The sequence below is a fragment of the Dasypus novemcinctus genome, chromosome 17 (assembly GCF_030445035.2).
Source record: "Dasypus novemcinctus isolate mDasNov1 chromosome 17, mDasNov1.1.hap2, whole genome shotgun sequence".
NCBI classification, from domain to species: Eukaryota; Metazoa; Chordata; class Mammalia; order Cingulata; family Dasypodidae; genus Dasypus; species Dasypus novemcinctus.
The window spans coordinates 76,037,642-76,050,278 of NC_080689.1; positions in this window are offsets into that span (position 1 = coordinate 76,037,642).

Here is a 12,637-nt window from a genome sequence, read left to right on the forward strand (position 1 = left end):
CTTGTCTTTGGACAGCCAACATCTTTCAGAACTCGTCAAGAATCTTCACTGGACTTTTATTGAAGGTCCTGGTTGCACCTGCCTATGCAACCTGGACTTATACATCCCTACGGCTGTGTCTTGTGAGAGACTCTGATAAATCTCTTACTATTGACAGATATCCCTTTTTGATTCTGAGTCCCTAGAGAACCTTGACTAAAACAAAATGTTTACATTTCTCTTTGAATTTCAGTGTTTTAAACCTAATATGTACCTCTTCATATTTTTCTACTGGAAGAAATGTTCATTATTATTTAAAAGCAGTCCAGTTCCTCATGTATTTTTTTTTCTCTCTCCTTTCTCTTCCTTACAGGGTCTTTTACTATCCCGTTATAAGTAGCTTCCATTTGGTGACACATACTAGCATCACCATCTTCTAAACCATGGCTCTCTTCTCTGTAACCCAGTCCAGTACAGCTTATTCCTTTAGTGAAGACTCCACGGTGATGAGTGTAAATGTTTTTATGTAGGACACAGAGTACAAAATAAATCACTTGCTCCTTAGAAATTTTCAGATACAGAAATAAAATCAGGCTTCAGATGATGAAGGCCAAAGGATACTTTCTTAACCATTGCTTTTGGAGAAAAATATGAAACTAAGAGAACTGTGAAAAGCAAACCCTTATAGGATATTGAGTATCCACTGACTGAAATTTCTATACTACTTTTAATTTCTTAGACCACTTGGCTTTAAGAATACAGTATTTCCCAAATTTCCAAAATAAAAAAGTAAGGTTATCAGAGGAAAAAAATCCTAAATTAAATATGTTAAATATATCAAACATGTTAAATGAAAAGCTTTCACCAAGATCATTTTGGCATAGATTGAAAACCCCAGCAGTCAACGTGACATGGTAATATCAACAGAGCTCTGTAAAGTAATCTCAAAAGACAGTTAATATTGATGGTTATTGTATTGCTGATTTTCATATAATCCCCTGTAAGTTTGCATTATTTGTATTCTTAGACAGCTCTATTATCATTGCAAATAATGCCCAGTAAAACTTTTCATTATATCTTTGAACCACTTTCAAACAAAAGCTAAAAGTAAACTTAGGGTTAGCAGTAATCAATTGCTTTAAGAAATGGAGATGGAGTAATAACAGCTGAATATTTACATGAAACTTCAATTTTTCATTTTGTTGAAATAACTATTAAGGAAACACAAATCAAAACCACAATTAGATATCATTTCACAATTGTCAGAATGGCCTCTATTTAAACAAGAGTAAACTACAAGTGTTGGAAAGGATATAGAGAAATAGAAACACTCATTGCTGTTGAGAATGAAAAATGACACAGCTGCTCTGGAAAATAGTTTGACAATTCCTCAGGAAGCTAAGTACAGAAGTACCATATGATCTGGCAATCTCACTAAAAGCTATAATATACCCAGAAGTACTGAAAGTAGGTATTTGCACACTGATGTTCATAGCAGCATTATTAACAATTATCATAAGATGGAACGAACCCAAGTGTCCACCAACTGATGAAAGTATAAACAAAATGAGGTATATACATATATTGAAATATTAGTCATAAATATGACTAATAAGCAATTATGTCTTCATGTATGCAACAATATGGATGAACCTTGATGATATTAGGTTGAGTGAAATAAGCCAGCCCCTATAGGAAATGTATTGTATGACTTTACTGTTAAGAACTAATTATTAACAACAAGCTCATAGAGTTAGAATCTAGACTATAGGTTAACAGGAGGTAGATTTGGTTAGAGAATGGGGAATTGATGCTTAACCTGTACAGATTTTCTACTTAGGATAAGGGTAAAGATTTGGAAATGGATGGTGGTAAAAGAAGCACATTGTTGTTAGGTTAATAAGGAACCCTGAACTGTATGGATGAATGTGATTAAAGACAAAACTTTAAAATGGGTATATTACTAGAATAAAAATGAAAAGATAAGACAGGATATAAAACATAGTGAATCCTATTGTAGATGATGGACTATAGTTAATAGTGCAATTGTAAGAGTGTTCTTTCATGAGTTATAACAAAGGCATGATACTAATATAAAGTTGTATTAATAGGATGGTATATGGGAAACAAAACATACCTAATGGAAATAATGGAAATAGATCTATTTTAATAATCTTCCATCAATTTAACAAAGGAAACTATGTTAAAAATAATTTATAGTAAAACATGTTAATCATCAATAATAAATGTTCTATACCAACATCAGGTGTTGGTGGTGGGTTGATGTATGGAAATCCTGTATTTTATATATGATTGTTTTGTAAACTCACAATTTCTCAATAAAAAAAAACAAAACAAGTTCAAGGAATGCTGGAAGAAGTAGCATTGAAAAGCAAACGAATATTTAATTGATGAGCCAATAAGTAAAGAGGCAGCATGACTCTTTCTGGGAACTGCAGATTATAATATGGAGGCATCTTCTAATTTGAATGGCAAATAACAGTTAAGCATGTGGAAGTAGAGACGGTTATTGAAAATCCTGCTAGTTCTCCTGGATGAAGTTTCATTATCCAGATTTTGATGGATTTCACTGCTATCCAGTACATGATACCAAACTGAATTTATTGGCAGAATCTAGGATGATTAGACTTTATGACTGTGCATCACAATTACCAAATTCAAGAGCTATTGATTGATAAGCTGCAATAGCATGTGACTACGTCCAACATATATATGTGTAGAGAAAAGGATTCAGCATTTGCATAGGCCATTCCCTTATGGTGGACAGATGCATTCTGCCCATGAATTTTGCCCTTTTTTTTCAGTTTTGCATGCATGAGAAAGAGACAATCTGAGCTAATATCTAGACATAGAGCTGCCCATTTCTGGTTGGCTTAAAAGATAATACCAAGGTATCTGAAGGCTTTGTATGAAAAACTATGGAGTTAAGAATTTGTTTTCTGGTTATTGCAAATAAAATATTTTCTAACAGCAGATATGTATTCATTTTATATTTGTGATAGTTTAGTCCTCAGCAAAAAAATAAACAGAAAACCAAAGTAACAACAATACACATTATTCTGGTAGATTATAGTTTAATTTTAGAGTTGCTTAAGCGGAGAATCACAGAGGCAGAGGACAATTAACATGCCAGAAACAAACTGCTGTTTGTTGAATCATGAATTCAGAGTCCTACATTCCTTGACGACTTTTTCCTTTTTTCCCACAAATTCAAACCCTCTGGGCCCTTAAAGTCTCACTTCTAAAAAAAACCTCTTCCTCAACTTTACTCATAAATTTTTTCCCTTTTCTGAATGCCTACTGTGTGTCATCTCTTGACCACGCATTCAGATATGATTTGAGAGACAAATTGTCTGTATAGCCTCTCTTGGTTGGAATAAATGTCCAGTTTTTTCATTCAGTTTCCTCAATACAGATATTCAATTAAATAAGTATTGCCTCAATTTTCCAGGTTTCTTTTTCTAAAAATACCAGTCATATTTAGATTGAATGAACATTTTCATCTGAGGGGATATGTCTTGATTTATTTGTTTTGAAAGATATATATCATCTCACTCTATTGAGTAAAAAACTTGTCCCAAGTTGTGTGAATCTGTGTAGCCCATATCTATCTAATTTGCACAGTGGCTCATTAGTATAATTTTTACTAAATGTCAAAGCCATTTCTGGATCTTTTCCTTATCTCTGGTAATATAAATACTAAATGTTACAGAGCAACAGATTGACAACAACTCTGTATGCACATCTACCTTAGGTCTGAACGTTCTAATTTGGAGAGTTTACAGACCTCCTAGTAGCTCACAAATTCTTCCAATGAAAGATTGGCTCTCTTGGGAAAAAAAAGGGGAGGGAGAGATTCATAACAATTTACATATAATTCATATAATTGTCATGAAAAAGAAATATTCTTACTGTCAAATAAGACTTATTTCAAGAAAGCTGGTTCCTCACACAAATCTAAATAATTGACTACCTCTACTCTCCCTTAACTAATTCTTCTATCTTAAATTTTTTGAAAGGTTGAGAATGCTTGTTAAACAGAAGTCGAGAAGGTACATAGAAGCTGTTAATTAGGAAGAAATGCATAATTTATGAATGTTGGCAAATATTTAAATAACCCTTAAGTTAACGCTGTGGCCAAATTAAATTTTAATTGGTCATGGTCTCTTTGCTTTTTGATATTCAATGGAGTCTTTTTATATTATACTTAATTTACTAGAGAAATATCACCTTCTGGAAAAAAAGCTTTTTGTTTTCGAAGGCTCTCCATAACACAGTCGTACCAGTAAAAAAGTTCAGTTGGTGCATGCTTAAAACTGTTTGTGTGGGTTTCCAAGTATATGCTTATATTTCCTCAGAAAATACATTGTTCCAAATTTGTTATTAAGTAGATTTCATTGCATTCTGTGCACCAGACTCAAAAAAATAGTCAAGGGCACTTCTAGGATGAATCTGCCAATTAGTAAAGGATGTCTTAGGCATGTACAAATTCAGCATACTCTCCTTCAGCTTTCCCAATTCCTCTGTAATTTTGTAAAAGTAAAATTGTTCCTGTATCTTGCGAGCAACTGAGAGAATGTGGAATCTATACGTTCTTCTTAAAAAAGAAAATGTTGGTGAAACCCAATCAACCAAAGCAGAGAAGAGAGAAATGAAAAAGTCATCATTGTCATTATAAAATGAGCAAGAAAAGCATTCATGTGTGGAACTAAGGCCATGGTAATGATAATATATAGATGTAAGGCTACAAAATACGATTGGTGGGGTGGGTGAAAGAAGTATAGATGTACCTTTTTAATTGTCTTTAAGAGAAGTATTCCAGAGATACTATCGTAGATTGAAAAATGTCATAAAAGAAATGATTCAAGAAATTTAAATTTTTTACTTTACTTAATTTTCTATTTCCTTACCCTTTGACAGGATATTTTAGGTGCTATTCTCTTTTGTAATGAAGAAATATAACTTGAAGTTCATCTATTTCTTGAATTTCACTGAAATTTATTTCTTCATCCAAAATTAATAATTTTTACATAAATTACAATGGTTCAACTTTGTTAAATTATATGTATATAACATTTTTAAGTATCCTTTTGTTTTTAAAAGAAAATGCAAGATATCTGCTGGAATGTTACTTGACAGTTTTAAGGTTTATGATTATGTTTCACTTTTGTCTGTGTATATTTTGAAATATTTCTAAAATTGTGATTCACTTAACAATTAGTTAAATTTTTATTCTGTTAAAAGCATGTGTACATTTGGGTATGGAAGAGTGCTATTATCTCCTTGCTTCTAGGGCTGGCCAGAGGTTAGGCTCTCCCAAGGGTTGCATTTGTTGCGCTCCTTTTCAAGCCCTCCAAGTAGAAGACTGAAGACTGATGCCCCAAGCAATTCAATCTAATTCAATTTAAATTCCTTCTTCCTCCTTCACCTAAAAAGGCTATTACCTCAATGTTTCTTTTCTTCTCTCAGACAGATGAAATTGTTGCCATTTATATTTATTATGCTCTAATCTCAAATTTCTAGGAAGGACAGTACTATTTCATTGTCTTGCACAGGACAAATACAATGTGTCTTAGGAAGCCAGGACTGCTGTAACAAAGAAAGGCAGATTTGTTGACCTAAATAACAGAAATTTGTTATCTCATCATTTTGGAGCCTTGAAGTCTGAATTTAAGTTGTCAGCAGGGCATGCTTTCACTTAAAGGAGATCATCCATTCTATGTTTCCTCCTTGTGCTTCTGGCAGGTGGGACAATCCATGACTTGTAGCATAATGACTTGTAGCATGACTTGTAGCAAATCCTTGACTTGTAGCATAATTCTGCCTCAGTCACATGACAACCTTTCTCTCTGCCTCTCTCTCTCTTATGACTGTGTCCAATTTTTCTCTGCTCATAAGGACACAAGTCATATTGGGTTAAATTTCCACCATAATCTTGTTTGGTCTCATTTTAATGAATAACATCTTTAAAAATCCTCTTTCTACATACAATCACACAGTCATGGGATCAGGGGTTAGGATATGGACATATATCATTGGTGGGCACAATTCTCTCTATAATAAAATCCTATACATATTTGATCACGTGACAGAAATATCTTAACCACACAATAAGATGGTAAAATATAACAAGACAGAGGGTTTAACAAGTGTATACTGTGTTACCTTTTCCAGTTCTTTTTGCTTCAGAAACTGAGATTCATCTATTATCAATGCACTGTATCCAGTTCCAGGGTAGCTATTTCATATGTTCAATTAGAAGGTTTGAGTTTTTGTTGTCCACATATATTTATCAGTAGTGAATAAAAGAGAGAAATTATTGAAGTTCTCTCTTTAGGTTTCAAATAATACAAAGAACAGAAAAACCAAGTATGAGTCAGTTATGGACTCTCATGTGGGATGTAGCTGGAATGTCAGTTAAACTAAGCAATGTGTTGTTTTGTGTTATCAACTTGTCATTAGTTCTATCGCTTAATATTATTCCATTGTGTGAATGGACCACGATTATTTTATACATTCACCTGTCGATGGACATTTGGGTTAATATCACATTTGAATATTAAAAATTAAGCTGTTATGACCATTCATTTCAAAATTTTTATATAAACATATGACTTAATTTGTAGTGTGTAAACACTATCAATGGGTGTTTATTCCACATAAGTGCATCTAATGTAGGAAATTGTGTGAAATGAAAACCTGAGGAAATAGTTTTATGACCTTCAAGAAACACTATTAAGTGACTAAACATACGTGCAGATGGGTTAATTGGATGCAATTTAAATAAGAATAGGACCTATGCATACAAACATGAACATACTGACTAAAGTTATGTTATTTATCCTTATTTATTAGGCATCTGTTCCTTGTTACCCAGAGCACATAAAAATAAGTGGTTAGCAGACACCTTAAGAACTTCATATGGTTATCCGCCTTATAATCAGAGCAATTCTGCTAAAGATGTTGCAAAACAGTTGCTGACTACAAGAAGAATAAAGCATTTTGGGGCAAAGTATGCCTTCCATGATCTGTCAACAGGTATAACATGCTAGTTTTAGCTAAGCTATCCCCTTATGTAGTATCTCTTGGGACTATATTTAAAGTAATTTTTCTGTGTTGTTTTCACCGAAATATTTAATTTATGAAGTCTTATTACTCACTTAAAGGAATTTTCACTCTACTGAACCACAGTGTTTTAAATGAGTTTCTGATTGTTGCCTACTTCATCACCTTTCCATACTATGGGTGTGAAAATTGGTGTTACTGTTCTCATATTCATAGTCAACAGGTTGGTATCCTGGGGAATCATGGGGCTTTGGAGTCACATTGACGTGGGTTTGGATCGCAAATTTGTCACTGAATGGTATTTTGAGTGGGACCATTTTATATAAGCTCCTTTGCATTCAGTTTTCTCATGTACATGAGGCAGATAATTATAGCATCCTCACAGGATGATTTTGTGGAATAAATGAGCTAATACAGATAAAATGCAAATAACAGTGTGTGATGTAGAGTCAGTATCATTTTTCAACACAACTTTGACCATTGTTGCCCCTAATTGTGGATGGGAGGAATGCATGTTGGATTATAAAATGATGGTATATGTTTGTACACACTTGCTGGCTGTGTTAAGTTTGAGTCTTTTGTGGACCTCCAAAATTATGTTTTTAAGTTGGTCCATTCCTTTTTCCCCCAGTGTGAGGCATGACTCCCAGGGATGAGCCTCCCTGGCACAGAAGGACTACTACCAAGCACCATTTATTAATGTAACTGGAAAAAGACCTTGACCAAAAAGGAGAAAGGAGAAAACAAATAAGTTTATATGGCTAAGAGACTTCAAAGTGAGTGGGGTAGTCATTCCAGACTTGCTTATGCCTGTCTCAGCAAGATCTCATTGACTGCCAAAGTAAATATTGCCTCAAATAGCAGGGCTCCTGAGGGCTCTGGAGACTCTAGACACTAGAGACAGGGCTGATGGTTCAGGAGTTTGGCACATTGTCAGTGGGCCCTACTTTGGAATTTATACTCTCCAGTGTGACAGAGTTGGGCACAGTGTGGTTTCCCTACACTTGCCTTTTCTGCCCCTTCTATTTAAATCTATAGTTAGTATTAGAGTTGATAGGTTTATGTCCAAGAGACTTAAATCTTTGGATTTTCCATGTGCCCATGGGGTCCTGAATCTCAACAAAGTTCTAACACCTACTCTCCAGTTCGTTGGACTCACCCAGGACAAGAAAATGATGATGGACAACAACTACTCCAAGGAACAGAAAGAGTCAACAACTGCAAATAAGATAGTCCCATCCATCTGCCCCATAGTGTCTAAGACCTCTCTCAATTAGAGGCAGAGTGGGCATCACCATCCCAGAATCTTCAGGATTGGGGAATGAATGATGGACTAGAGTAAACTTACTGTTATTTTACTACAGACTTATTGTGATTCTAACAATGGAAAAACTTTTTATTGATGTGGAGTCAGTGGCCACCAGGGGTTCTGAGGGGAGGGAGAAGGAAAAATAGGTGTAAAATTATGACATTTTTGTGACATTGGAATTGTCTTGAATGACATTGCCATGACCCACACAGCCCATTATATAGTCATAACTTTAAAAATTGTGCAGGAAAAAATGTAAACTATAATGTAAACTATAATCCACACTTAGTGGCAATGCTCCAATATGTGTTTGTCGATTATAACAAATGTACCATACTAATGAAGGGTGTTATTAATGTGGGAATGTGCAGGAGGGACAGGGAGTGAGGCATATGAGAATTACCTAAATTTTTTATGTAACATTTATGTAATATAATATTTAAAAAAAAATTTTTTTTAATTAAAATTGGTCCATTCCTGTGAGTGTGGGATCCTTTGATGGAAGTGGATTCAGTTGAGGATCATTTAATTGGAGTGCTTCAGTGGAGCATAGCCCAGAGTATATCTTAATCCTCTCACTAGAGTCCTTTATAACTGGGATTGGCAGAGCCACAGAAACAGTGAAAAACTATATGCTGAGAGAAGTCTGAGAGATCAGTGAAGTGTAAGCTTAACACACAGAAGCTGAGAGCGAAAGACAGTTACCAGAACCTGAAAGCAATGGAGCCTGGAGGAGAAGGCAGAGACTGGCAGACACCACCATCATGCCTTGCCATGGGCTTGATCACCCACAGCAGCAACCTGGGCATAAAGCATCACTTAACAAAGACTTGATTTGGACTTTTTTTTTCTTGGCCTGGAAACTAAGCTTTTCTGATAAATTCTTTGTGTAAAAGCCATCCTATTTCTAGTATTTGCCTTGGCAGTGTTTAGCAAAATAAAACACTAGCACAAGTGCATACAGATGCTTGGAAGGAAAATGAATGTTGTCAAGAGAAGCCTGGTATTCAAATGAAGGATTTAGTGATCTTTTGTTCTGCTTTACTGTCTTTTATTTTTCTTTTCTTTTGTTTTTCTTAATTTCTTTATCTTTTTGTCTTGTATGATCAGGAAAGGAAACCTCATTTGAAAAAAAAAATTTTTTTGTATTTACATCAGAGCAAGAGGTGCTCATGGTTTGAGTCAACGAAATTATTGGAGGGAAAAACAGGTTTAGGGGGAGTGTCATCAGTTCAATAAATCTGAATTGTAATCTTAGATATTCATTCTCTGCACACTTTTGTTCCTATAAAATTTCATGTAAGGTAGTATCTATTTCTTTAAAGGAATATCTCTTAAGATTTTGGAAGCACAATTGACATAATAATTACAAAATAAATGCTATTTAGTTAGAACTGAATAACCAAATATCTTTTGAGAGCTTGTGTGACTTAGACCCTGGAGCCTCAACATACTTCCTAAAGACGCATATATGCGAACCAAATGTTCTGTAACATACATTTTGGAACAGTCAAATAAAATACACTCCTAGATAAAACTCACTTTCTGGGAAAACCAAATGATAAACATAGTCAATTTATTACAAAAAATTCAATGCATCTTTGTAGACAGCTCCATCCTTTGCAGAATCTTTGAAATATGTAGATACTCCAAGCCTGGCTGCAATAAATATGCATCCTCTGAGTTCCTGCACTTTGTGCAATCTGGCCCAGTTAGCTAAGGTAATGGGAGATGGACTTAATGAGGCCTGCATTAATGTTTTTCTCCCTACATTTGTCTAAGCCTTACATAGTTGCACAGCATTCAAAAACTGTATCATCAACTCTGAGCATCCATCTTGCAAATGCATGTTGGTGGTGATGAAAACAACAAAATAAATGATGCTATTTAGCCCATTTCTTTGTCTAGGGAAGGAAAGGCAGTCATTCACTCAAACTATTTTCTGGGTTTCTGTTTTAAATAAGAATGTGTCTTAGGTGTATAAATAGAGAGAAAACACGTACCATATGCAAACTCTACTCTGTAGTGTTTGTGTGAGTGCAATTTTATAAACACACATACAGATATTTCTTAGAACATATTTGTGGCCATATATTAATGCCCAGTTTTTCACATGAGAAAAGTAATAATCAAGATAAATAATTTTCCCAATGTCCTTTTTCATGCAATCTGAAAAACATGATTTTCCTAGACCTATGTATTTGATAAAGAGAGTTATTTTGAATTGTAACAATGCTAGTGCAACAAGCTTCCCAGTGGTAATTCGTTTGTTTCATTGCAAAACATCTCTGTTGGTAATGCCAAAAGATATTTTTAGCAATTGATAAGATATAAGCTTTTTCTCTTTTATTTGTTTTAAGTATCTTTGAAGAGAAAACATATGAAAGAGTCCTGTCTTAGAAATTCACCTCTTTGGCGCATTCCAGGTTTATCTAATAACAGTATCTTCACTTTTTCCATTAAATATAGAAACAAGGAAACTGCCCTGAAAAAAATCATATATTCTGGGTAAAAAGCCATGTTATGAAATTTGAGACTTCAAGCCAGATTATTTGTACTTGAACAAAAATTTGTCTTCCTAAAAGAGTATAGAAAGTGGTTGTTGAATTGATCTCTAATGAATAAATATGTATTGGTCATATGGAAGTCAGGGAATATATTTCCTGAGAGAGAAAGCACATGAACAAATCCATGTGTAACCAAGTGACTAAGGGTGGGAGAAAACACTAAATAATTTGGTCCCAGATATTAGAAAAACGAATTAGGAATATTTTAGGTTTATTTGGCTTGATTTTGTGAATGCCTACCTACATTGTCACTCATCCAGGAAAATGGTCAGATCTGGGGCAGGGAAAGAGAATTAAGGAGATAGACCTTGGAAGAAATTTAAGAAATAATTCTCTTTTCTCTAGAACTGTTAATTGACTTGGGCTCAGAGTTTCCCACAATTATCCATTAGAGGAGATAGCAGTATGCTGGAGAAATAGTTTATCCAAGTGGGACAGAGTGAGCAGGCGACTTACTGTAGTCTGACACTCTTAGTAAAATCTCCTTAAAAGCAAAAGCCTCCTCTCAGTTGTGCTGAGAATAATTAGAATGCAATGCGCTTGCACTAGAAGCAATGATGGTATGGAGGAAAACAGTCTTTCTTTCTTCGTGCCAAAGTTGGAATGGCAATGGCTAAACGTCAGCCTCACAATAATTATCAGCAGCAGGAGTCGTGAGAAGACATGACAAGAAGACAAAGTAAAAAGTATCTGCTGGAAGATTTCCTCAGGTTACATTTAAGAGTTGATGGCAGAGACTAAATTCCATCAATAATTGTATACTATTAACAAAAATTCCCATTGTTAAGCCAACCCATTTTGTGATATTTGTTGTAGCAGTCAGGAAAATAAAACAGCTAACAATTCAAGTTTCTTCAGATAGTTGGTTAGGATTTTTAAAAAATATTTTTTTTTCCTTTAAAGGAAATTTAGATTACATAAATGTAACATTGAAAACATAAGTGATTCCCATGTACCTTCCCCTCTTCCCCTCCCATACTTTCCTCCTTTAAAGAACATTTCATTCGTGTGAAACACTTGTCACAATTGACAGACATATATTGAAACATTACTGCTCATCATGATCTATAGTTTATATTATGTTTTACACTTTGCGCAGCACAATTTTATAGGTTTTGACAAAATGTACAGTGACTGGTATTCTTCATTGTAATTTAAGCAGAATGCTTTAGATGCCTTGGAAATGCCCCGTGTTACACCTCTTCTTCCCTCTTCCTTCCCTCAGAACCCCTGCTGACCACTATCTTTTTATCAATATTACAAGTTCTTCTATTACTAGAATAATAATTATCTGCTTTAGTCCACAGTTGCAGTCCCCCCTCATGTTTCTTTGTTCCTCTGGCCCGAGGATTTGCTCTTTATCCTGGGTTCTGCACTGCGCTGAACTCTGTAACCCGAAATTCCTTGTCCATCTAGAACCCGTGAATGTGACCTTACTTGGAAATAAGGTCTTTGCAGACGTAACTAGGTCAGTTAAGATGAAGTCATACTGGATCAGGGTGCCCTAAATCCAATCAACTGTACCCTTTTTAGAAAAGACAAACACAGAGAGAAGACAGGCAGAGAAGTCCATGTGAAGACAGAAGCAGATTGAACATATAAGCCCATGAGCCAAGAGATGCACAGAATAGTGGGGAACCACCAAAAGCTGGGAAAAGGCAAGGATGGATTCTACCCTGGAGCCTTCAGAATTAAA